Source organism: Pelodiscus sinensis, chromosome 24, assembly GCF_052426305.1.
Source record: "Pelodiscus sinensis isolate ZL-2025 chromosome 24, ASM5242630v1, whole genome shotgun sequence".
Taxonomy (NCBI): domain Eukaryota; kingdom Metazoa; phylum Chordata; order Testudines; family Trionychidae; genus Pelodiscus; species Pelodiscus sinensis.
The window spans coordinates 20,174,654-20,201,626 of NC_143075.1; the positions used below are offsets into that span (position 1 = coordinate 20,174,654).

The 26,973-nt window shown below is 55.3% G+C and overlaps 1 long non-coding RNA gene across 3 annotated transcripts; it reads right to left on the minus strand.

Moving 5' to 3' along the window:
* Positions 1–1,634: 1,634 nt before the first annotated feature.
* LOC149521724 (uncharacterized) lies at positions 1,635–25,740 on the minus strand. Of its 3 annotated transcripts, none has more exons than XR_016347784.1 (5): positions 19,332–25,740; positions 18,973–19,198; positions 11,860–18,410; positions 4,817–4,889; positions 1,635–3,496 (listed from the first exon to the last, which is right to left on the minus strand). It is a non-coding gene; the product is annotated as an uncharacterized LOC149521724 (long non-coding RNA). The 3 variants fall into 3 exon arrangements; XR_016347785.1 differs by having other exon boundaries at positions 11,860–16,851; positions 18,345–18,410; positions 18,973–25,740; XR_016347783.1 differs by having other exon boundaries at positions 18,973–25,740.
* Positions 25,741–26,973: the final 1,233 nt, after the last annotated feature.

Below are 26,973 nucleotides of genomic sequence, written 5' to 3' on the forward strand. Positions count from 1 at the left end.
GAAACAAACAAGGACTCATGGCTTTAGTTTGTATCCTTTGTTGTTATGTGCATCACGCGCGTGTGTGTTTGAGTACGCATATAGGTATACGGTGGTTTGGAGGCAGGGTCTGTGTGCGGTTATGTGCCTATGTTTGTGGGCATTATAGATGAATGCATCCTTCTGCGGGCGTAAGTCTATGTGTGGGGCTAGGTGTGTATGTGTGTGATCGGCAGTGTGTGTGTGTGTGTGCGCTGTGTGTGAATGTGGGGGATGCACACACGTGCATGCTGTACAAGCCCAGGCATGTATGCACAGTTTGCAAATGTGGGTGCTGTCTTAGTGCATACTTTGGGGTACACGTGGGCATGCGTGTGAGTCGCTGTGTGCCTGCTGTTGAGTGCATGCACAGCTACATTTCTGCAATACAAACCAGAATGACTGGACTAAAACGACTCCCCCGGGGGGCCAGGCCTGCCCTAGTGAGTGCATTGCTGTTACACCAGGGATGAATTTGGCTCCAGAATTTGTAACCAAACCAAACTCAGCTTTTAACCTCACTCGGGCTCATGCAGCCGGCCTGCCCTCCTCCCGCCACCTTCACCAGGCAACGCATCAGGCTAGGCCTGCGCCTGTTCCCATTTCGGTCAGTCAGCAGCAGGCGCTATATTCAGTGCTGACTGACAACCGGCATCGCCGCGGGTTGCATGGGGTGCCAGATCAGCACAGGCGTGGCCCTGTCCGCTGCAGCGTAGCCAGGCTGGGCTTTAAATGGGCAAATGTGTATCGAAGGGAGCACAAACCAGTCCGCCTGACGCTGTGAGGGTGCTACCCTCAGCCCGGATGCAGCCGCTGTACACAGCTCCGGTGGCACAAGCAGCTGGATGCCACCATTCCACGCTATTATATTGCAGTAGCACCAGGGCCCCGGACGAGATCAACTCCCCGTGTGCTAGGGGCTGTACAAAAACTTTGGAAGTGACAGGCCCTGCCTTGAAGAGCTTACCATCTAAATAGATGAGCCAGGTGCAGGAAGGAAGGGGAAAGAGGCAAAATGACTTAGTCAAGGTCACACAGCAGCTCCGTGGCAGAGCTGGGAATGTACTCAGGTCTTCTGAGTCCCCAACCAGCTAATACACCACACTGCCTCCCTTGGAGAGCTCCCCGTGGCTAGCCTCATGTGGCATAGAGGTGCCATAGTGGCTCCTATGCTTCCTCTCTGACAGCCTAATAGAGAGGATGCTCCATGGGGAAGGCAGGTTATTAGGAAAAACTATTTCCCTAAGGCAGGACTATGCAGCACTTTAAAGACTAACAGGATGGTTTATTAAACCATCCTGTTAGTAATAGAGATGCAGCCGTGTTAGTCTGGTCTTGCTGAAACAAAAGACAGGACTATGCAGCACTTTAAAGACTATGTCTCTAGGAGGGTGGAGAAGCACTGGGCTGGGTTCCCTAGGGAGAGGGTGGAGTCTCCGTCCCTAGAGGTGTTTAAGTCTCAGCTTGACAAAGCCCCGGCTGGGATGATTGAGTTGGATTGGTCCTGCCTTGGGCAGGGGGCTGGACTTGATGACTCCTGAGGTCTCTTCCAGCCCTGGGATTCTATGAGTCTAACTTCTACCTGCTGGCAGAGGTGTGTGTGTGTGTGTGTGTGTGTGTGTGTGTGTGTGTGTGTGTGTGTGTGTGTGTCCGTCTGTGCCAAGTTCATTTCAGCAAAGCAGCTTTTGGCTTTTATTTGTGTTGGCAACGAGCCACGCGGCCGGGTTCTGTGCTTCCCTGTCCCGTCGCTGGTGAGCGGAGAAGCCGCCCGCCCGCCTACACCCCGGTACAGAGAGGCAACTTAGCCACAGCTGAGGAATTCAATTTGTTCTCTGTGTTGGGCTTTATGGATGTATTTGAGGTTTCCAGTGAGCAAGCGGCTCCTTGTCTAATCTGCTTTTGTTCCCCGACGCTTGCCTCCGAGGGGCGGCAGGCCGACAGCGCGCTGCGCCAGGGTGGTGACGGGGGACGGCGGCTCGCTCTCTTCCTGGGGACACACGCTCGGCTTGGCGCACCCAGGTAACTGTATCCGGATAATACACGCTGCGCCGGGAGCAGGCCGGGCGTGATTAAGAACAGGCCTTCATCCCCTCTTGCCGAGCGAGGAGTCGCATCATCCGCCTTTATGGTGAGTGATGGGTTCGTTTGGGGGTTAACGCTCCAGCAAAGTGGCCGCTGTGCTGTGAAATGACAGCCTTGTGTCTGTGGTAAACAAGTGTTGCCGGCGGCTGCCGCTGGCTCGGCTTCCTGCCATGGGCAGAGCGCGGCAAGAGCAGCAGTGGCTTGTGCGCCTCTGTTTGACCCAAACGGTTCCACACACACAACACGAGCCGGCGCCTTGGGCAATTTGATTTCACAGTGTGGGCCAAGACTCGGAGATTTCCCTGCCGCTGTTGCAGGTGAGCAGTGCAGAAGCCAGGCTAATACGCCGAGATCGGGGCTCTTGGTCTGTTTGGGGCAGCAAACCCCTTTTCCATCACCGGGCCTGTGTGCACAGACTGCTTGGGATGCGGCTGCCCAGTTGGCCTACACCAGAGGTGGGGGGGGACCTTTTTTGGGTTGGGGGCTGCTGACCCACCGAAAAATCAGTCGGGGGCTGCAGACAAGTGAGAAGCAAAAAAAAAAAAAAACCCAACCCTCATGGGCGTGACCCCCGACTGAAGAGAAAGACACTCCCCGCATTCCCCTCACACACCAGAGCCGGGGAGCCTAGTAGATTTTGTGTGCTCCAGCCCCACAGTGAAACAGCGGGAGAAGGGGGCTGGAGCACCCCGGTGCTGGGACGGGGAGCCCTGAACCTTGGGGGCTGGATTCAGGGGGGCTTATCTGCCCCCCGAGCCTTAGGTTCCCCACCCCGGTCTACCCACTCAGTCACTTCATGCTCAAGGGGAGGCCCCAGCGCTCCAGATGTGCTGCTAATGAGCAGACTCCCCAGGCATGTGGCTCTGTCACTCATCCAGCAAGGGGTTGGAGGGATTTAAGGTGTGAAGATGGACGCTGGTTTTTTAAGTCTCTAGCAGGAAGCTTTACCAAAAGGGGGCTAGAGATGGCACAGGACAGATGCTCTTCAATGACCTGAGGGATTAAGGAAGGCACCTCCCACCCCCCACCCATGCACACAGCTGCAGAACATCTGTACCCCACGGAATTCCTCTTAGATTTCAGAGGGACTTAACTGCTTGAGCGTAAAAAAAGTCCACGTTGAACAATTATATTCCTCTGCCCAAAATCCCACAGGCGGGGTCAGCTGGGTGTAACGGGCCAGATCCTCCTCTGGTGGAACTCCGTTAAGCTTACGGGTCTGATTACACCAGCAGAGCACCTCTTCCCTCCTGGACTGGACAAACACGCGGAGTAACGGCGGGATGCGGTTCAAGCACGTTTGTCGCTGGGGGGGGGGGCGTCTCACGGGCAGCTGAAGCGGCTCCTCTGTCGGGCTCGCTCTCCGGCAGCCAAGCGCCAATGAAAAGTCGCTTTCCTGCGATACAGAACAAGGAAAATGGGGGACGCAACAGCAATGGGTCAGTGTTGCCTCACACAAAGGGGGTGAAAGCTACTGAGCCACACCCCCCTCTTCTAGCAGCAGCCTGAGTCTTCTGTTAACTATTAGGGGCTGTGCTGCCCGGGCGGTTGCTCCCCAGAGCTAGCCGCAGCAGGGGCTGTGCTGGCCGCAGGGCAGCTCCCCAGGGTTGGCCATGGTGCGGTCCTGTCTGCCAGGGTGGAAGGTGGGAAGCTGACCTCCACCTCTGCCCACTGCTGGCCCAATGAGGCTGTAGCTGTCCCGCTCCCCAGCTCTGGATAGCCAGCATGAAAATGGAGGAGGCTAGGGCGGAGCTGACTAGCAAAACCTTGGACTGGAACCCTGCGGGCAAAAGGCAACAAGCTGGGCCACGGATAACACGGACACGCACAACGGCTATCGAATGACACGGGAGGAAGCTAAGGCAGCAGCAGGAGGAAGGGCATGGGCACAGCCTTCCCAAAACTGCCTACACACCCCACCGCCGAAGGCTGGGGCTGCTGCCTGGGCAAGCTAGGGCCGCAGTGCAGCAGCCCGGCTTGCCCTGCTGCCAGGGAGGGATGGGGCTGTGGCCTCAACATGGCAGCCACGGCCCACCACGTAGCCAGGAACGATGAGGTTGGGGGTGGGGCAGGACTTGGTTCCAGGGGCGGGACTTGGGCGGAAGGGGCGGGGCTGGGATTTCCCTTCCCCTGCTGGGCTTTCACCCACTGCCCGTGAGGAAGGGCGAAGATGGAAGGCGGTGGTGGTGGCGGAAGCAATGTGGTCGGCATGGAATAGGCAGGGACGAGAGCGTGCGAGCGTGATCCCAGCTGAGATCGGGGGCCCATTGTGCCCGGGGCTGTACAGCCACACAGGGCGTCTGACACTGGAGCCAGAGATGGAGAGATACCCAAGCTAGCTTTGACCTAACCCAGGCACCAGCCGCTTGAGTCTGTTCCCAGGCCCCCAGCGCGGAGCGAGTTAGACCCAGCTCCAAGCGCTGCGCTCACACCGCCTGAGGGACCCCCAGTCAGAGACGGAGGCTGCCCCCAAGCGTTTGCAGCCTCGGCGGGGAGAGAGAGGAGACAGAACGGTGAGAAGGTGAAGTGACTTGCCCAGGGCTCTGCCCAACACGGACCAGCCCCTCTTGCCAACGGAGGTGTTACAAAATCACCGCCCAAGCAGGGCGGATGTCAAGAGCTGCAGGGTGACTGACAACGGCGAGGCAAACGCAGCGGGGATACTGCTGGGCCCGAGGCCGGTTCCTCAGCTGCGGCAGACAACGGCGCTACTTACACCAGCTGGCTGCCTGGCTGCTTGTTCCAGGGACTGGCCGGGGATCACCGTCGTCACACACACGAGCCGTCCCCTGCAGGGAAAGGAAAAGCAGGGGCAGAGTTTACTAAGGAGGAAAGGCCTGGTTAGCTGTTGCCTGGGCATGGATCAGCATCCATGGGCCAAGGGCTATATTCCATCAGCCCCACGGAGCTCAACTGGGAGCAGAAACGGGCCCATCAAGTCACTTTCCAGCTGTGCCTCTGCTACACCACAACAATGCTCAGGTCTTTCGGGAGAGGGGTCTGAGGTGTAGGGAGTGAGGAGGGGCTCAGGGCAGGGGGCTGGAGGTGTAGGGAGTGTAGGAGCTGCCAGGGGCCACAATGCCTGCGTGACGGCTCCCTGGAGCTGGCTGCAGCAGAGGCCGGGAAGGACCGTGCTGGCTGTGGGGCAGCTCCGCAGGGCTAGCCATGGCAATCCCCTGGGCTGGCTGCGGTGGGCACCTCACTGCCTGGGTAGTGGGTGGGAAGTTTACTTCCACCCGTGCCCCCTGCAGGGGTTATAGCTGTCCCACCCCCCATCTCTGGCCCCTTGTTGTCCCCTGTGGTCATTACACAGTATAAATATCCCTAACAGCTCCCTTTCTATGCTATGGAACACAATCATATTCGAGGCACATCCCATTGTCCTGGCACAACCAAACGCTGCTCTTGATTTAAGGTATGAGAAGAGGAAGTTCCAGTCCAAATATGGTTGTCCTAGCAACACTCCGGTCATCTGAAGAAGTGGGCTGTGCCCAGGAAAGCTCATGAAGCCATCTACACGTTTTGTTCGTCTTTAAAGTGCTACCGGACCATTTGTTGGTTTTTAAATTTTTCCATTTAGGAGTTCTTGAACAAACAGACGGATGGACAGGCTCATTCTTTCTCTGACAAAACCCTCTCCAAAATATCACAGTGCTAGGTGCTGTACAAACCCAAAAGAAACACACACACCCCATCTTTCTTCATTTCCCAGGTGACATTTCCCCATCCACAAAATGAGAAGGAAGCTGGGGAAATTCCTCACTTCCCAAAGAGACATTCTGTTGGACATTGGACATTAGGCCAAATTCCCCTCTGCCGTACACTCACCTTTGCGTCTGTCTGTCTGGGGGTTCAGCCTGCCACCCATCACCAGAGAATCTGGGCAACTTCCATGGCAAATCAACAGTGAAGTCACTGAGTCTGGTTTCATGGTGTCTTTGGCAGTAAAACTTATAGAATCATAGAACCATAGAGCTGGAAGAGACCTCAGAAGGTCATCAAGTCCAGTCCCCTGCTCTAGGCAGGATCAATCCCAACTAAATCAACCCAGCCAGGGCTTTGTCAAGCCGAGACTTAAACACCTCTAGGGATGGAGACTCCACTACTTCCCTAGGTAACCTATTCCAGTGCTTCACCACCCGCCTAGTGAAATAGTTTTTCCTAATATCCAACCTGGACCTCTCCCACTGCAACTTGAGACCATTGCTCCTTGTTCCACCATCTGTCACTACTGAGAACAGCCTCTCTCCAGCCTCTTTGGCACCTCCCTTCAGGAAGTTGAAGGCTGCTCTCAAATCCCCCCTCACTCTTTACTTCTGCAGACTAAACAGACCCAAGTCCCTCAGCCTCTCCTCATAGGTCATGCGCTCCAGCCCCCTAATCATTTTGGTTGCCCTCCACTGGACCCTCTCCAATGCGTCCACATCCTTCCTGTAGTGGGGGCCCAGAACTGGACACAATACTCCAGATGTGGCCTCACCAGAGCCGAATAAAGGGGAATAATGACATCTCTGGGTCTGCTGGCAATGCTCCTCCTAATGCAACCTACTATGCCATTAGCCTTCTTGGCTACAAGGACACACTGTTGACTCATATCCAGCTTCTCATCCACTGTAATCCCCAGGTCCTTTTCTGCAGAACTGCTACTTAACTGGTTGGTCCCCAGCCTGTACCAATGCTTGGGATTCTTCCGTCCCAAGTGCAGGACTCTGCACCTGTCCTTGTTGAACCTCATCAGATTTCTTGTGGCCCAATCCTCCAATTCGTCTAAGTCACTCTGGACCCTATCCCTGCCCTCAAGCGTAACTTCACCTGGATTCCAGGGGTCTGTGGCAAACGGCCCCTGCCCAGACTTTCACAGCTTTTTCCTGCTCCCAGCTGGGCAAAGTGACGTGTCCCACCACTGGACCCTCCTCCCAAGAGCTACCAGCTCTCTGAGTCCACTGGGCCAGGGCTGCTAACCCTGGGCTTTTGAAATAGGATGAGAGCCATACATAAAGCGCCAGCAGTGCATGATAACCGAAAAGTTCCAAATGGGAGAGTCCATCAGGCTGTGAACTGAGCTGACTCTGACCGGCAGGGATGCCATTTGGGAGCATCGCCCGTGACAGATTTGGTGCGACAGCCACATTGCCCTGCCTGTTCACCCCGGCAGAGGTCAGCAAACTGTCAGCAGAGGCTGCGAAAGGGATCAGCTGCCTGGCTCAGCAACCCTGGAAGTCCCACCCGTAAATAGGTCAACCTTAGCGCGCCACCTGATCTCCTCCGGAAGGGTGTTCCACAGCTGGATTGCCTCCCCCAGGAATGGTCTGTCACCCCAGCATGCAGAACACCCACATCTGTCTGCCTGTCTGGGGGTTTAACCTGCCTCCCATCACTGCAGAATCGGGGCAGCTTCCATGGCAAAGCAACAGCGAAGTCACGAATGGGTTTCATAGAGTCTCCGGAACAGCTCCCTTTTCCGGGTCAGAACTCCGCTCTCGGTGGGGGAGGGACGAGACGGGGGTTGAATTGTGAGCAGATATGGGGAAGGCTCTCTGGAGGAGGAAGGCTTTGCAGCGTTTACACTGAGGCCCTGGCTATATCTGATCCACAGCGGGGGCCCCGAACGGAAAGGCTTCATCTCAGCTCAGGGTTGTGGTTTTTTCCTCCTGAGTTCTATGGGCCCTTTTAATTTACGGGCAGAACTTCTCCCTGGAAGAGAGATTAAAAGACTTGGACTTCTCAGCTTAGACAAGAGGAGACTAAGGGGGGTGGATATGATAGAAGTCTATAAAATCAAGACTGGTGTGAAAAAAGTGAATAAGGAAAAGTTATTTACTTATTCCCACAATGTAAGAACTATGGGTCACCAAATGAAATGAATAGGCAGCAGGTTTAAAACAAACAAAAGGAAGTTTTTCTTCACTCAGCGCACAGTCAACCTGTGGAACTCCTTGCCAGAGGATGCAGTGAAGGCTAGAACTTTAACAGAGATCAAAAAAGGTTATGTTTATCAGTGGCTATTAGCCAGGATGGGTAGGAATGGTGTCCCTAGCCTCTGTTTGTCTGGAAATGGATGACACAGGAGGGATCACGTGAGGATTCCCTGTTGTGATCTCTCCCTCTGGGGCATCTGGTGTTGGCCACTGTCGGCAGACAGGATATTGGGCTAGATGGACCTTTGACCTGACCCAGTCTGGCCGTTCTTATGTTCTTTTCACCTTCAGCTCCCTTTCTGGCTAGCTGCTCAGCGCTCGGCCACAGAGGCGGTGGTGGGAGCAGGACGATAGCCCAGGGCCGCAGTCGGTCAGCACCGAGCTTTAACCCTAAGGCCATCCTGCCCTCGCCCGGTGCAGGCACTTCACACAAGGAAAGGCAGGCCTCCACTTCATGCAAACCTGGCTCGGGGTGGGACTGTGCGCTGAAGTGGAGCGGAGCGCGGGGGCAATTCTGAACTCTCCACCCGTTTGCACCAATTTACTCCCAGGCACACTGGAATAAATGACCCCATGAGACAAGGGTCCCTACCCCGAGGAGCTCGCCCTCTGAGCAGGCAACGGGACAAGTGGTCAGAGAGAGAGAGTTGTGGGGAGAGGCAGAAAGAAAGGAAACAACGTGGGTTCACACAATGAAAAGCTGGATACGAGTCAACAGTGTGCCCTTGTAGCCAAGAAGGCTAATGGCATATTGGGGTGCATTAGGAGGAGCATTGCCAGCAGATCCAGAGAAGTGATTATTCCCCTTTATTTGGCTCTGGTGAGGCCACATCTGGAATATTGTGTCCAGTTCTTAGCCCCGCACTATAGAAAGGATGTGGACGCATTGGAGAGGGTCCAGCGGAGGGCGACCAAAATGATTAGGGGGCTGGAGCACATGACCTATGAGGAGAGGCTGAGGGAGTTGGGTCTATTTAGTCTGCAGAAGAGAAGAGTGAGGGGGGATTTGAGAGCATCCTTCAACTTCCTGGAGGGAGGTGCCAAAGAGGATGGAGAGAGGCTGTTCTCAGTGGTGGCAGATGCAGAACAAGGAGCAATGGGCTCAAGTTGCAGTGGGGAAGGTCTAGATTGGATATTAGGAAAAATGATTTCCCTAGGCGGGTGGGGCAGCACTGGGATGGGTTCCCTGGGGGGGGGGGGGAGGGGGTGGAATCTCCATCCCTGGAGGTTTTTAAGTCTCGGCTTCATCAAGCCCTGGCTGGGATGATTTAGTCGGGATTGGTCCTGCCTTGAGCAGGGGGCTGGACTTAGTGACTCCTGAGGTCTCTTCCAGCTCTAGGGAGATCATTTTTCCTAATATCCAATCTAGACCTTCCCCACTGCAACTTGAGCCCATTGCTCCTTGTTCTGCATCTGCCACCACTGAGAACAGCCTCTACAATAAGCTGTGGTCCCTGCATTTCAGTTGCCTTAAGTACCGTTGCATAGCTACCCATGCTGGGCCACTAGGGGTGATGGAGATTCTGTAGCCAAAATATTTTTCATGGGACCCAAAACAAATTTTGTTTCCAGAATTGTCACTTTGCCAAAAATCCTCCAAAATGTCCATTTGGGGTTGATCCAAAGAAGTACATTTTTAGACCTGCCAGGGACCGGACAAATCTATTCCTCACCTCGCTCTCCTACCCGCCTGTCCAGGGCAGTGTCTGCAGCCAGCCCACCCAGTCACTGGAATCCCTGTAGTTCTTCCCAGGGAACAGTGTCAAAGTCCTTGCAGCGCTTACAAGCTCTCCTTAAGCCAAAAGAAGCCAAAGAGCCTCTGGCTTATCTCCCCAGCTCACCTTTTCACAGCCAGTATCGACCCATTTACTCCGAACCCAGCATAAAATGCAGGCAGATCTGCTGCTGAGCAAAAGCCTCAGCCAGAGGGACTTCCCGCTCTCCAGGATTAAAGGCCAAGGCCCTGTGAAATCATTGGGATAACTCCCAGTGTCTCCAGCAGGATCAAACCCAAAGACCATCGCCCCTTCTACTTGCGAGGAGAGCAGGATTCCAGCTGGTTTGCACGGTCGCTCCTGTCTCACCTCTGTCTCACGTTAGCTTGTTTGTTAGTAAGGAGCCTTTTCAGAGTTGGGGGCCAAAGCTGTCTCCGGCCTGAGCAGGCAAGGTACGATGCAGGGAATTTGCCAGATCTGCATTAAGCCCCCCATGGTGCCAGCCGCCCCAGAAATACCTCTGGTCAAGGAGGAGACAAAAATCCAGACAGTGCAATAAATAGGGGAAGAAATCATAAAACACTAGCCCTGGAAGGGACCTTGTGACAGGTCATCAGGTCCAGTCCCCTATGCTCACGGCAGGACCAAGCACCATCTGGATCATCCCTGACAGGTGTCTGTCTAACCTGCTCTTAACTATCTCCAGTGATGGAGATTCCACAACCTCCCTAGGCAACTTATTCCAGGCTACATCTACACTGGCATGATCTTGCGCAGAAACTTTAGCACAAGAGTTCTTGCGTTAAAGTAGTTGAGCCAGAGAGCGTCTACACTGCCATGTGCTTTTACACAAGAGCATCCTTGCCCGTGTAGACGCTCTCTCGCACAAGAAAGCTCTGGCGGCCATTTTAACCATCGGGCTTTCTTGTGCAAGAAATTCATGTTGCCCGTCTGCACTGGCCTCTTGTGCAAGAACAGTTGTGCAAAAGGGCTTATTCCTGAACGGGAGCGTCAGAATTCTGGCGCAAGAAGCCCTGATTTTATACCTTAGAACATCACTTTACTTGCACAAGAACACGTGACCAGTGTAGACAGGCAGCAAGTGTTTGCACAAGAGCAGCTGCTTTTGCACAAGATCGCACCAGTGTAGACACAGCCCCAGTGTTTAACCACCTGGAGAGGCAGGAAGTTTTTCCTAATGTCCAACCTAAACCTCCCTTGCTGCAGTTTAAGCCCATTGCTTCTTGTCCTGTCCTCAGAGACCAAGAAGAATAATTTTTCTCTCTCCTTCTTGTAACACCCTTTCCGGTGCTTGTAGGTTTAATCACACAAAGGTGCCATAAAGTTAAACCATTCTCCTTGGGGGAGGGGAGGCATGTCCCTCGCCCCTTTGCAAGTGCAAGGGAGTGCATGGAAACTCCTCCTACCTCTGCTCTATGGAGGGGTGGCACCAGTTGTCCTGCAGACTGCTCCCTTCCGCACTCCTCGCTCTCATCTGGCCAGCTCTTTCCAGTGGTCCCCAACGGGCACAACCCCAGCCCTCAATAACAGCCAGCTGCCCCGGGCCCCAGAGGCCTTCTGCCTCCCGCAGCGGCAGGCTCCAGCTTTCACCTGATGTTTGCTGCCTGGGCTGCGAACGAAGCGCCTCGCATGCAGCGAGTTGTGAGCGGAGGTTTGGCGGGCCCAGCATGCAGTTCTGGAGCTGGAGCCAGAGAGATGGCTGGAGCTTGGAATTCAGGCTGCTTTGAGTTCTGGTTTGGAGACGGGTTTAGTGCCAGGTGCCGCAGGGATTTACACTAGTGGCATGACTTAGAGCAGCCCCCATGCTGCTCCAACTCCCTGCGCGCCAGCAGAGACTAAGGGAGCTGTAACTAGCTCCGTGACAGCCCCTCCCTTGCACCCAGGGAGGGCTGAGTCCCGGGAGAATGAAAATGAGAGAGTTGCTCCGAGTCCCATCGCTGCATCCGTGCAGATCCTAGTGCAGGTACACAAGGGGCGGGACAGGTTGCACTGGGAGTGTTAGGCACCCCGAACCATTACTAAAGTTATCTGCACTTGGTGGTTGGAATCAGGGTGAGTCCCCAAAGGAGACAAGGCCTAAAAAAGGGGGAGAGAGACGCACTCACCTCCAAAGTGTCCGTCCCAAGCCAACTTCTATAAGGAGAGAGCAACGCTGGAGACAGAGACCCTCGGAGCACCTCAACAGATGGTTGGGGCCTCGTCCACCACTGCCCGGCCCTGGTGGAGTCATTTCATAGAAACCTGGAATCCCAGGGCTGGAAGAGAACTCAGGAGTCACCAAGTCCAACCCCCTGCCCAAGGCAGGACCAACCCCAACGAAATCATCCCAGCCAGGGCTTTGTCAAGCTGGGATTTAAAAACCTCTAGGGATGGAGATTCCTCCCCCCCACCCCCACCCTGTCGTTGGGTAACCATCCCAGTGCTTCACCACCCTCCTAGTGAAATAGTTTTTCCCTAATATCCAACCTAGACCTCCCCCGCTGCAACTTGAGACCATCGCTCCTTGTTCTGCATCTGTCACTACTGAGAACAGCCTCTCTCCATCCTCTTTGGAACCCCCTTCAGGGAGTTGAAGGCTGCTATCAAATCCCCCCTCGCTCTTCTCTTCTCTTCTCTTCTCTTCTCTTCTCTTCTCTTCTCTTCTCTTCTCTTCTCTTCTCTTCTCTTCTCTTCTCTTCTCTTCTCTTCTCTTCTCTTCTCTTCTCTTCTCTTCTCTAGACTAAACAAACCCAAATCCCTCAGCCTCAACTTGTAATTCATGTGCTCCAGCCCCTCATCATTTTGGTTGCCCTCTGCTGGGCTCTCTCCAATGTGTCCACATCCTTTCTGTAGTGGGGGGCCCCCCAGAACTGGCCGCAATACTCCAGATGCAATTCCACCAGGGCGAGCGGAGGGCACGCTGCACGTGGCCATCAGAAGGCTCCTGCGCTTCCCTCCTGTGGGGACTGGGCAACATCTGGGGCACGGGGCAGGAAACCCGGGCAAGAGGTTTGTCCCACCTGCCTCCATGTCTCAGCTGGAGGGGCAGGCACGGAGCCTCGTCTCGCTGCACCGCTCCGGTGATGTGCTCTAGATGCAAATGGTGCCAAATGGGACGAGTAAAGAAAGGCTAATTGCAAAACTAAAGCAAAACCCCCTTACAGATTAATTTATCATTTTAATTAAGGCCTAATCAGAGGGAGCTGGCACTCCGGAGGGAGCGCATCAATCATTGCGTCAGAATCACTTCAGAGAAGGGGAAGGGAGGGGACCCAGAGAGCACCGCACTGCAAAGAGGCCGTCTGACTCTCTAACCAGTGCCACTCTGTGGCCCGGATTAGCCTATCCCAGCCGGCTGCAGGAGCACGGCCACGCCCCATGGGACCCTTCGGAGATGCCCGGACACCAAGTGTGCCCCTCCCCTCCGGCGGGCTACGAGCCCCGCGCCGTGCTCAGGCTGCGGTGGAAGTGACCTGAGATGGAGGCTGGCTCTTTAGCTCCGACCGCAGAGACTCACGTGTTTTGCTCTGGAGGCCCCGGGGGCTGGCAAGCTGGTGCCACCAAACAGGCTGAAAAGAGCAAACTCCGAATGAAAAGCCGGGGCCGGATCCCAGGCTCAGCCTGGTGCCTGCAGAGTCAACGAGCCAGGGGTGACCTCCGTCATCGGGCTGGCTGACACTCTGTGGTGCTGGTCCCTTACGAGGGGGAGCCGCCAGGTCCGAACACGCACAGGGGCTGGGACTCACATATGACCCAGGTATGGTGCATGCGTCACCAGTGCAGCTCCTCTGCTCAGCTCAGCCCAGACCTGGCGCATGCCCTGCGGCTCTCTGGCTATTGCAGGCTTGCTCCTCCCTATGCTCCAGCACAGCCTGGCCTGCTGCCCCCCCTGCACAGGCCCTGTCGTAACCATGAGGGCGGGGCAGCAACCTGAGGACTAAGGGGTTAACTGTACCTAGCCAGGTAGCGGTCAGCCAATAGAAACGCAGGTAGGAATTTCAACCTGGGACAAAGGAATTTTTGGTTTTCCCTCCTTTGTCTCTAGTCAGTTTGCTCTCTAGATACGGAGGGGGAAGACAACATGTCTCTCCAAGAAAAAGACTCTTCAAAATGTGTAACAAGGGTAAAGTTTAGATAAATCCGTTAGGTTTTATCGTTTTCTGTCGTGGGACTTTGGCTCTGATGTCTGTGCTGTTCGAAACGTTTTCTTCCCTCTTTTGTAACTGAGTTTTGAGCCCATGGGAAAATTCCCCCCGAGTTTATTAATTGGTGACGTTTTCCATCTAGTCATTATGCTTGCAACGGGAGTATTGTTTTCATAATATAAATTCTTTGGATTTTTTTTAATGAACCTGGTATTGGTTCAGTTCTGTGTCCTGGAAAATCTGTCTGTGGATCTGCATGCCTTTGACAGCAGCCTCAGCCTGCAGGTTCTATTTTCTCTTTCTTGCCCCTGGGGTTGGTTTCAAGCATCCACCCCTGTTTGTGGGTTCCAAAGCACTTGATGGTGGCAGCGGATTCCCCAAAATCTGGGAGTTTTTGTACCAAAGCCTGGAGAGATCAGGTTTTGGGGTACTTTTGCGGGCCCCCACTTCTGCATTTATAGTGCCAGAGTGGGGAAACAGCCTTGACAGGCCCTGATCCAGCTCCCTGTCGGGTTCAGCTCTGCCAAGGCCCCTCATTCCGCTCCTTTGGGAGCTTTTGTTTCTTCCAGGGCAGACAGAGCAAAATACTGGATGTAGCCAGCAAACTTCCTAATCCTTTCATCTGGCCTCATGCTCAGGGCTTCGCCCTCCCCTGCCTTGCCCCTTGAGGCTTCCTGCAGCTCCAGCGACCGCCTGGTTCAGCTGGATTTATGGCAGCACAAACTGGCTGGCGCGTGGGCTGGGTCACAACAAGGATCTGTCACTCACAGCTGTGCGAACTAGGAGTCCGTCGCCCCGGAGGGCCACCAGGGCAGGTCGCACCTTGGCCTTTCCCCACCCACACCAGACACCTCGGTCTTCCCTGGGCTCCTCCTGGGACTCACAGCAGGGGGACCCTCATCGGACTCAGATGTTTTGGTTTAATTGACATCACTGGGAAGAGCACAGGGTGGGTGGGGGAAATGGCCTGTGTCTGCAGCAGGTGAAACGAGAAGACTGCGAGGTCCCTTCCAGCCGTAAACTCAACAAGCCTCTGAAAACTGGGCTGGCCGGTTGTCGTGTGGTTCGACTGTAGATCCGAGGGAAACCAGGACACTCCTGAGAAACTTAACCATTTCCTCATTAATTGCAAGCTTTAAGTAGTTAATGCAGTTGTTTAAGTCTGACAAGCTTTAAAAGAAAAACAATTACTACCCGATTTCAACCTTACATCCTAGAAATTCCAAAACAATGAGTACCGCACAAAACAATACAAAAGCAATTAGTAGAAGGTTTATTATATTACAATAACTAAGCCTAGTTCACTTACCCCTTAGCCACCTCCAGTACCAGGCAGGAGGCTCGTGGTTCCTTTGACTCCCACGCTTTGGGACGCCATGCACTGCGGTAGCCGGTGGGATAAGCCTTTTACTTCTACTTACAATGAGGAGGATCTTTGGGTCAGTCCTGCTCCCTCCCGACCATTGATTCTTACTAAGCCCATTTTATAGCAAAGCGAGACTTGGTCGTTCTAATAATATTTACCAATTGGCTACGTATTGGGTAAGATACCTCAAATGCCCAATGCCCTTATTTGGGGCACATCCTGCCCTCAGGATAACGATACTCGTGGTTAATAGTTTCATGGCTATAGCTTGAATTTTTGCTTGTCGGAAACTGGTGCCACAACAAGGTTCCTCCCGACGTCATGGGGGCGGTCTCTGTACCATGCTGTCTCTGCATGGCTGTGTAAAACGCATTCCTGCCTCTCAACACTTCCCCCCAGCCTTGCCTGCGTTCTTAGGTGCACCAGACTTGAGACAGGCCTGGGTTTTGCTTGTTAGAGATCCACACCGTGGTCAAGGCCGACGGTGTTATTTTTGTCAAGGCAGGGCCGGTCCAGGCTCCCTGACACCGGTACAAAGGACTCCACAGGGCCGGCTGCTCGGTTCCACCACTGGGCCCAGGGAAAGGGGCCTATACGCTGCCACAGCCGAGCAAAGTGACCTGAGTTCAAACGGGAATCAGCTTTTCACTTGCAAAGTGGGACAACACTAGACCCCGTGGGCCAGAGTCAGAAGAAGTCAGCTCCCAGCGAGGCACCAAAAGCAGCATCTCGAAGAGAGCTTTTGGGCGCTGGCCCTGGGTGAATGCCTCAGGGTCCTGTTAATGCGGCACACAGCCATGCTACAGGCGGATAGCCTCAGAGACCAAACTGGGGTGCTGAGCCTCAGAGAGCCACCAGGACGGTCCTGTCCTCCGCCCTTGTTCCGTGCGCTTTCTGCATGTGCGTGCGTACACAGTGCGGCTGGGCAGCGCCAGTGCACACATGCAAGATGTTGTCTCATTTTCTACGTTGACAGGAAAGCGACGCCTTTTGCTAACACGCTGGGCCCCGTGTCTCAAAGACAGGAGTTCTTGTCTCCTCAAGTCTTCTTCAAGTCTCCTCAACTTCAGGCTGAACAAATTCCTGGCTCAGCCTCTCTTGGACAACGGTGCTGGAGCCAACGGCGCTGCATGCGCACGCCTGGGCATTTGAGGCAGTAACTCTACAGCTGGCATCTCCCATGTGTCTATGGCCTTGGGACCAACCAGGTCAGGAGCCTCCTCTTGTCAACCCCCCTGGTGGGACCCAGTGCTACCACCGCACCTCTGAGAAGTCCTCCTCAGGTCTTCACCTCCTCTTGGATGGACCATTGCAGCTTCCCCAGGGCCTCTCTGAGCTCCGGCTCTCAGCCATGGCCTAGTTTGGCCTTGCCTCTTGGTTCTCCCCACTGCCCAGGCACCTGCTTCCTTCCTGACCCCCATGGCATGATTGCCCTACTGCTGGCACGAGCCTTCTCCTCCACAGCTCCTGCTGCCGGGGCCAGGCCTCCGGTGCCATCCCAGCGTATTGCAGCATTGCAATCTCGGCGGAAACGCTCTCCCCACCTTCGTGCCGACGCGTCGCTCTCCCGCTGCTGGCGGGTGCAACTGCAGCACCATCGTTTAACCCTGCCAAGCGTTAGAACCGATCCAGTTTGTACGGGTGGGTGGTGGGGCGGGGCTGGACTCAACGCCAGATGGCGCCTCCTTCTGGCTGTTCTGGGGATTAGCTCTGCAGCCGCCCTGTGGCACTGCTTCCTCCTCGCGCGGCAGCCCTCCCCTTACTCCCTTCCCTTCGGCCAGGCCACACAACGGTTCGCCTCTCAGGTTGGGCTTCCAAAGACTCTTCTGTCCAAGCAGACAGAGGCTGGCCTCATGCCCACAGACCCTCTCTCGCCAGCAGTGACCCAGGCAGCGCTCCCGTTCCCTGCCTGTAACAACACGGCGCCACCACAGCTGGCGGGGAACCCCCCACCCACCCTCTACCCGGGGCTCTACTCCGGGGAACAGTTCAGGTCTGCAGCTCTCCCCCCGGATGCCCTACCAAGGTCCTTCTCCCCTACCTCCGGGATGGGGCGGGGGCTGCAGGCTTCTTCCCTGCTGCCCACGTGTGCTTCCTTCTAATTAGCTTCCCCTCTGCAGCCTCACTGGCTGATTGGGCCCCCGTGGCCGAATGCCGCTGCAGCAGGATCCATGCAGGAACTACCCCAACAAGTCCTTTCGCTTTGGGGAGGGGGCCAGATGCCCCCCAATCATGCCACACTGCATGTGGGGAGGCTGCTCTGTTCCCAATCTCGCAGGGCGGCAGCTGCAGCGGGGTGAGGGACGGACCTGCCGGAGGTCTTTGTTCCTCCCGCGGCCGATGAAAGCCCCTCTCCGAGACCTGCCTGCTTTCTGATCCAGCAGCTCGCCCCTTCTAGCGAGCTGCCCCTCAGGCGTGAAATCCAGGCTCTCCACGCCGCTCAGTCAGCCCCCGGCCGGCCCACAAAGGCCTCTGCCCCAGGGAGCCTAATGTGGCATTTAGGGAGCGAGAAGCCAACTCGGCAACGGGCAAATGTCAGCGGAGAGCCAGGCTGGGTCTCCGAGGGGACGGGGCCTCCGGAAAGGGCACAGTGCTGGGGGGCAGGACAACGGGGTGGACGTGGCTCTCCAAGCAAGAGGCCACGTGGGGGGCACTGAAATGCAGAAGGGCAGCATCCACAGATGCACGGGCGCGCACAAGCCCCTTATCCTGCACACTGACGTGCTGACACGTACAGGCACATACGTGTCCACACGCGTGATACACATCACAGACATGACACATTCGTGTGCGCTCACATGCCCAGCTGCACGTGCCCCTTTGTAGTACATGCATGCACATGTGTTCGCACGGGCGCCTATGTGTTACACACAAGCACAAAAACGTGTAAAGGCATGTATTTCATGCACGCGCCATTTCCACACACACACAAGCATGTGCACAGACAAGGCATATGTGCACACGTGTGTGGCCTACATGGGCAAACACAAGAGCCCACACATATGGCTGCTGACACTTTCACACGGCACACAGCACGTGCGTGCACACACACCAGGCCTCACGCAAGCATGCGCGCTCACACAGAGACGGGCACACATACCTGTGTGCTGCCACTCGGGCCCGGCTTGGGCAGGTTGCTGGGCCACGTTCAGCTCACCAGGGATTTCTACAAGAGAAACACAAAAGCCCATCTCCGCGGCTGAGATACTTGATGCAAGGCAGCTGCAGGGCAGATGGCAGCACCTTTAATAACTGATGTTGGACAGAAAGCTACATACACGAACCGAATTACAGCTCCCCCCCACAAAAGGCTTTTCCCTGGAGGGAAGCCATCAGACCAAGGCTTGCACCAGTTCCTCTGTGTTTGCAGGAGTGCACACCCCCCGTGCTGGGGAAAGACGGTTAATGGGCACCGTTATTTTAAGGCAATTTTAAGCCCAGAGTCTGGAAACTGCTTTGAGTCAATAGGCAGGAGGGGAAATCACCAGGCAATTAGGAGACAGCAACTGGGCCTGGAAAATCACCCCCTCCCTATCCTTCCGTCACATCCATCATCCTCATATAGGGTAGGGGGTGTCAGTGCTGTGCACGAGGCTGTTCAAACACCCCGGCCATAGGACGGGACCGTGCAGTATCTGCCAGTCCTAGTGGCTCCTGCTGGCCCAGCGGAGAGCGGAGGGCAAAGAAGAGAGCAAATAGTCACTTCCCCAGCGAGCAAGAAGTGGTACCTGCTTTGTTCCTGGGCATTACCCCGTCCACCCCGACAGAGGGGAGTCGGAGGCAGCTGTCGCGGGCCTTGCATTTCTGTTGCTGGAGATTACCGAGGGCAGCCGAGAGCTCTCTGCTTTGAGTCTGGATCCCCCATCTCCGGCGCTGGCTTCCAAAGGACGTGCTGCCATTGATGCCCGCAAGCACGAGGGAAGCCGGCTCCGGCCCATGTGTTCTCCCAGGGTTCTTTTGAATTAAGAAAAACAACAGAGGCCCCCGAATGTGAGAAACTGACATTCTGCTGGTTGGGGATGGAGGGAAGGGCAGCCTCCAAGGTATCACGGCACCTTCCTCCTGCAGATCGGAGGTGTCTAAATACCTTTGTGGCTCTGGGTCCCAGCCTGGCCACGTCTGCTCCTCCCGCTCCAGCCGGGTTGCAGCAGGAGAGGTGGTTAAAGCCCTCCAATGGCATCCGGGAAGGTCGTGGTCTCCCTGGCTGATACAAAGGCTGTCCTTTGCACAGGTACAGAGCAGAGGGGTTACTTTCATGCTCAGCTATGGATTCAGATGGCTAGCTTTAGAGACTCAAGATTGAGCATGACTTGAACTGCTCAGAGCCTCAGTTTCCCCACCTTTAAAACAGAGATATTAACATGTCCTTTCTGTAACGGGAGCTAGTGACAGTCCTGTCATTACAGACAAGCAATGTTCCCTCTGATCTTTTCCACCCATGTACGGATTTTTTTTCCCATCCATGAGCGGCATCGATTTTGTTACGTGCACTGAGGCATGTGCAAATGTGCACCACCAAGAGAAACACAAACCTAGCTGTTGGTGCCCTGCTAATCAGCTGGGCAGCATTAGAATCTCTTCTGAGCAGCTGTGCAAGGGCACACTGCAGACAGGTGCTCTGAGATCCTTCGGTGGCATAAGAACATAAGAACGGCCGTACTGGGTCAGACCAAAGGTCCATCTAGCCCAGTAGCCTGTCTGCCGACAGTGGCCAGCACCAGGTGCCCCAGAGGGGTGGACCGAAGACAATGATCAAGCGATTTGTCTCCTGCCATCCCTCTCCAGCCTCTGACAAACAGAAGCCAGGGACACCATTTCTATCCCCTGGCTAATAGCCTTTTATGGACCTAACCTCCATGAAATTATCTAGCTTCTCTTTAAACTCTGTTATAGTCCTAGCCTTCACAGCCTCCTCTGGCAAGGAGTTCCATAGGTTGACCACACAATGTGTGAAGAAGAACTTTCTTTTATTAGTTTTTAAACCTGCAGGGGCTTGCTCTGGATCGACGACGTATGGTCTACGTCAGGTCAACTGACAAAGAACGCAAGGGGAAACTGAGGCACAGGGAGGGGAAGTGACTTGCCTTTTGGCACAGAACAGGTCAGAGGCAAACCTGAGAATACAAGGCAGGACTTCTTCCCCTTAGAATAAGGCCCTGTCTTATTAGATCACACAGCTCCCCGCTGCGCCGTGCTGTCATTTCACTGCTGCGGGACTGTGTATTCAGTGTGGGAGGGAACGTGCACCAACTGAGCTCCAGGGATTTACCCGGAGCAGCCGGGGAAGGGAGAGTGTTTATAAATAGGGTCTGGTTTGTCAAGTCTTCATTTTTAAATTAATCTCCCTTTCATCCCACCGGCACACAGGCTCCAGCTTAGCGCAACCCTGCCTCTGAAATGGGGCTCGGCTGCCGCTCAGCTAGTCCCTCGCTGTGTTTGAGAGACTAATATCCCCGTAGGAATCCCCCTCCTCACACAGGCCGCATCTTCGCTTGCAGCTCAAAACGTAATAAGCAAACTGCTTAAGAAGGCCCGTAACCTCATTGCTGGGGAATTTGATTCTCCTCCTATATTGCTCCTTTGACAGGGTCTTTGCTCATACATAGTTAGGTTTGTCACGCACAATAAAAACCCCAGCTCCTCTCCGGAGCACTCAGATGTTTGAGCTGTTTAATTCCTGGTGTGGTTTTGCCACAAGGAGTTTGATCCCTTCCTGGCCAATTCCATTCTTGGAGATTCATTTTCACCCGGCTCCTCGGTGTTGGCTTTTCTTGCCGTGCGTTTGCGGGAATCGGTAACCGAAGACCCTCGTAAGACCACGGAGGCCCTGGGTTGGGCTGGGACCCGTGGTGGGAATAATACTGACCCAAGCCAGTGGGAGCAGCGACTCTAGGAGCGGTTCCGCTCACCCTGCAACCGGGGCTGACGCTTGGGGTACGGATGCTCAACGGCTACAAGCAGACGTTGTGCCGCGGAAAATGCAGAGACGCTCCCGTTGGCTGGTGGCAATCAAGGCCTTTTTGTGCAGAGGCACTGGAGGAGGTTCCAAATAGGGTTGCCAAGTGTCCGGTTTTCATCTGGACAATTGCGTCTTCTGTCCACTAGAAAACCCCAGAAAATACCGGACCCCAAAAAAAGGTTGTTCTTAATTCCCATGCTCTCCTGCAGTGTCTAGTGGGGGTGGGGAGCACGGGAATTTAAAGCAACCTTTTTGTTTTGCTCAACCAATTTTTTTCCCCACCATGTTCGGGATTTTTGATGAAAGTATCCGGCGTCTCTAGTTCAAAACCCATCCGGGCCTGACTAGTAGAATAGACTGTGCATGGCAAGGCCTAACGGCAGATGCAGCACGGCTGGGAGTGAAGCTGGAATAGGCTTCCAGAGAGAGAACAACGATGCTATGAGGAGGCTGTATAGCTCTATAGGGGAAGGGCACTTGGCTAGGTCCATGGAGCGGGTCCAAGGAGAATAAGTTTCAGGGTAGAGACACCGGCAAGCGCCTGCGGGGAGGTGAAGTAGCCACGGGGAGCAACAGAAACTCCTGTGACCCAGCAGGCAAGCCAGAAAAGAGGGGAGAAAGGCAGACAAGGGCCCAGGAAAATAGCACCAAAGCCGGCACTTGAGCAGAATGGGGCTGCTGAGCCCAGAGCCCTAGTAGTAAGCAGGCTGAGTTCCCACTGAGAAAATGGTACAGATGGGGCAGTGGATTGGAGAGGGCCAGAGACAGGTTCTCCAATGGGGCTGCTACCCTGCAAGGGAGAGGACGCTAAAGACCTGGTCGGAGGGCGAGTTACACAGACGGAACACCCAAGGCCAGGGACAGAGACTCAATGGGACCACCAGGGAGCATCAGCCTGGTGGAGCTAGTCCCCAGATGGAGATGCCCCAGAGCTGAGTAGTAAAGCCCCTACCAGGCCTGGCGTCTCAGGGGTTGCAAACAGAGCAGACACGCAGTGAAAGCGGCCCTTCAATGCCGCTTCCCCCAGGGCCCAGTGGGAGCTGTGGGCCACATTTCAGCCCTAGTAGAGAGACCCCACACCTGTCATGAGGCTTGCCAGATGCTTTCAACAAAAATCCCGATCATGGCAGACTTGAATGAGCAAAAAAAAAAAGTCACTGCACCTTTAAATGGCCCCGCGCTCCTCACTCCCCCGCCCCTGCCAGATGCCAGACAGGGGACGTGAATACCGAACTGTCTGGGTGAAAACCAGACCCCTGGCAACCCTACCTGTCGTGTCGCACGCTGCTCCCCTCTAACGGAGGACGTGGCTGAGTTTAACGACACAGGTGGTTAGTCAAAGCTGTAGCCAGCTTGCCCTCCTCCAGTTACAGCTCAGCCACCAACAGAGGGAGACTCAGGGGTTTACACTTACATGGTGTCACATAAAAAGCCATATGTAGGCCTGCAGGGGTTACATCTGTATTCCTCTAGGCCAGCCGGGAGCCCTGTTGGCAAAAATACCAGGTGTTATTTATTCCTTAGGAGGTTCTCAGCTAGCAAGCAAAGGGGAGTTTTGGCTGGTGAAGACCATCTGATAAAGAGTGCCTGGTATTTTTGCCAGCAGAGCTCCCGGCTGGCCTAGAGGAATACAAATGTAACCCCTGCAGGCCTACATATGGCTTTTTGTGTGACACATGGGACCAGCAATGTTTAGGGTAGGTGGAATTTAGCTCCTGGAATTCCTCTTGACGTGGGTGAGAAATGAATCCAGAGCAGACCCCCATGCACGACTCCAGCTGTGGGACGAGGCTGGTTAAATGCAAACTGCAGTAGCATCCCAGGGTATTTCTGGCTTGATCCCGTGACAAAGACACGAGCATTTGCCGAAGTCAGACCTGGACCCCGGCTGGGATTGAAACCGTCCAAAGTTCTGAGCTGATCACAGCCGGGAGTTTGGGTCAGGCTGATCTCAGAAGCTGTCCTGCATCACAGTGATTAGAAACCCTCCGTTTCCTGCCCATCTCGTGACACGGTCCTTCCAGCATCTGCCTTGCAGGGGGCTCCCCCGTCCGATTGCAGATTCAGCTGGTAGGCCAGGTCAGCTTGACCAGCCTGGGGTTTTAAATGGCTTTCTTTGGAGACGTCTGTTCTGGAGTCTTTCCACCCTCCCACTTTGTCCCCTACTCCCGGGGCTGGTGTGCATGTCTTCAGGGAAGCAACCGAGCCCCTCAAAATGGCGTCCTCCCAGCCCCACTTCCCCTGCGGCCCCCTTGGCACTAGCAGGCTGTTTGAAGATGCTGGTTTTCCACCACGCTGCCGCCCCCACGGTGCTGTCGCCTTTGTGCCCTTCCACTGGGGGGACCTTTCATCTCCAAAGCTCTGTCAGCCACCGAGAGCGCTCGGAGGAAGCGAACCCTCTCTTCCTGCTGGTCAGAAGTTTATGCAAATGAGAGCTACCGCTCAATGCCCGGAGATGAAAGGCGCTTTCAGGAGGCAGTCTGCTGATGCCGTTTGAGTCCTTTCGCTGTGTTATGCCCGGGAGGAGGGGTTGCGTGGAAGCTGGGAGAAGTCAAAACTAGTTGATTAAAAAGAAAAAATAGATATAGTCACCGCGAAAACAAACTCCTTTGCCTGCAGCTCTCAGTGGAGGAGCAACAGCAAGAAAGAACAGAAAGCTTGTTGAACTAGCGGGAAAGGGGTCAGGCAGAAAGCAGCACAAGAGTTCTGCCAGGACGCTAGTGGAAGAAGGCGGCCACGGAAGGGTCGTGGCGCACACCCCCTCCCCCCAAAACGTGACTGTCTGTGCCATGCAGAAGGGCAGACTAGATCATCTAGAAGTCTCAGAGGGGTGGCCGTGTTGGTCTGTAACTTTAAAAGCAACGAGTGGTCCCGTGGCACCTTGGAGACGAACACAAATATACATCCTGAGCTTTCGTGGGCAAACCCCGCTTCCTCAGAGGAGATGATCATCAGCGAGTTGTGAGGGGTGGGACTGAGGGTGTGTATTTCTGTGCACTTCCGCCTCCTGAGGAGAGGGGACAAGACATGGGGAAATAAGGCCCTGCGGTGTCAGAGGCCTGGGATACATTTGCTGGAAACAAAACATCGCCTGCACTTCAGCCTTCTGGGCTCCGGCTCACTCTCCACATGGCAAGGACCAGCGCAGCGGGCGAAGGGAAAACCCCCTAACACCCCACACCAATGAACTCTGCCCGATTATCGACATCACAGGGCACGGGAAAGGTGACTGCAGGAAACTCTGCTGTCCCTCTCTGACCCCAGAGTCCTGCGTGTCTACCAGTCCCCTGGCAGCGAATATGTAGCCAACAAATATTTTTTCTTGAGGGCAGGGGTAGCGTTGCCAGTTGCTACAATGTATTTAATTTTACAGATTCGTTAATTAGAAGGACTCTCTCTCAAAACATGCAATCGAGTTGCCCTAAATAACCCCATTCTCGCCAGAGGCAGGGAGGCGAATACATCATCAGCGCCCACTATCTGGATGCTGACACCACCCCTGGTATCCAGCCAAAATGAATATCCAGGACAACCGACACTCATTTGCAAGGGGCTTTCGTTACAGCAGTGCTCACCGACCAGTCGAGGGGGCCTACTGGCAGAGCTTGGAGCCTCCGACAGGGGATCCTGACCGGTTTGACCAAGAGGCTGTCGAGTGCCAGCACTTCGGCTGCCCCTCCCAGCTACTGCTGTGCAACTCCTGCCCTCTGCCTTGGATCTGCCTCCCCCCTCCCCCGGGAGCCTCCTCTTGCTGGGCAGGGCAGGGGAGGGAGGAGAGGGGCACTGATGTCAAGGTGCCTCCTCTCCCACCCTGGATCCTGTCTTCACAGAGCGTGGGGGGGGGGCCCCAACAGGGCTTGGGATGGAGGGAATTTGCTGGCTGCTTCTGGGAGTTGGGCAGGGGTGAGCCTGGCTTAGCCCCCCTGCACCACCACCCGGAAGCCACCTGAGGTTAGCAGGGCCCAGTCGGAAACCACATCCTGAAACCCTACCTGAAACCCTCCTGCACCCCAAGCTCCTGCCCTAGACCCAAGCACCCCGGCATCCAAACACTCTCCCAGAGCCTGTGCCTAGAACCCCCTCCGGTACCCCAACTGCCTGCCCCAAGCTCAGCTCAGAGCCCCTCTCACACTCCACATCCCTTAATCCAAGACCAGAGCCTGCCCCCCCCCTCCACCATCCGCTGCCCCTGCCTGGGGAAAGTGAGGGAGGATCGGGGAGGGAGGGAGGATGGAGCGAGCAGGGGCAGGGCCTTGGAGAAGGGGCGGGAAGGAGGCGGGGCCAGAGTGTTTGGGTTTGAGGTAGACTCTGGATTGCGCTTAAATTCAAAAAGTGATCGCGTGCTTTAAAAGGTTGGAGACCCCAGATTTACAGCATATGGGAAATGGCGCGAGGGGCTGCTCAGGAGCTCGGCGGCTCGCCATCGGGGCTGTTGGCTCATTTGCATACCCAGCACCTTCGAGGCGCACGCCTGCTGCACGTGAGGAAAACATGTCAAGGCTGAAACACACACACACACACGGGGAGGACTCACACACACCCACACACACACACACACACGGGGAGGACTCTCTCTCTCTCACACACACACACACACACACACACGGGGAGGACTCACACACACACACAGGACTCAGCCGAGCTGCGACACAGCACAGAGAACAGCAGGGCCTAGCACACTTTGGCGTCCCGGGGGGGGGGGCCAGCTCAGAGTTCGTCGAGGGTGTGACGTTGCTGGGAACTTACACCAGGGATGAATTTGCTCCCAGTGTCCGGCTGCCGTCTCAGGATCTGCTGAAAGCATAAAAAGAATAAATAAGGCAGGAAATGACTAATAATGCTTTGTGCCCCGGTGGGATGGATCTCCAGCCACGTGCCAGCCATGAATTAACTCTTAACGCCAACCACGCTCCATGCAGCTGCCATTATTCTTCAGCCAAGGGCACAGTGACATGGAGCAGGCAACAAGAACTGGACCCCCAGAGCGTTAATAGTACTTCCATGCACTAACCACTAGGCCATACTCCAGCCCTTAGGGGACATACAAGGGACGTGGCAGCAGAGGAGGAGCGTTTGCAGGGAGCTGTGACCAAAACAGTAGCAAGGCCAACCACTTTGTATCCCTCATTCTTATGGGCCTTGCAGCTGCTGTTCTCAGCCAGCATGACTCTCCCAAATCCACCCCCCGCCCCTTTGGTCCACGGATGCTCCTATCCGGGCTACTACAAAGCCATGGTACCGCATGCTTACATACCATGCTCATGCCCTTTGCCAGGACTGGTTGCAGCAGCGGGTGCCGGATGCTGCCTTCTTTGCCTAATCCCCTCCCATATTCCTGCTCGCCCATTAAGTTCATGCTCCCCTCTACCCCACAAAAAGAGTGAAGGGGAGAACTGGCAGCGAAGTGCCAGAGAGGGCAGGGCAGATGACGACCGCACCACACACCTGGGGCAGGTCTCCCACTGCATGCACCAGCCTGGGTGCAGCACATGGACCGTGGCACTTGGTAGAGTTTGGGCAGAGCTAGGACACAGAGCTGCCCCGACGGATGCCCCCTTCCCGCTCAACCCCCTGACCATAGAACTGTTTAAAGCCCCTTGAACCATGAGGCCTTGGCGGCACTGGTCTATTCCTTCCGCTCTGGCCCTGCTGCTCCACCATACAGGAGCATGCGCACAGACCAGCACGGGTGCGTCTAACCCTGCGCTGAGCCGCGTGGTTAAAATCCCCGGCCCCCTGCTAAGCTCAGGGCTCTGTTCCACTCTGGCCT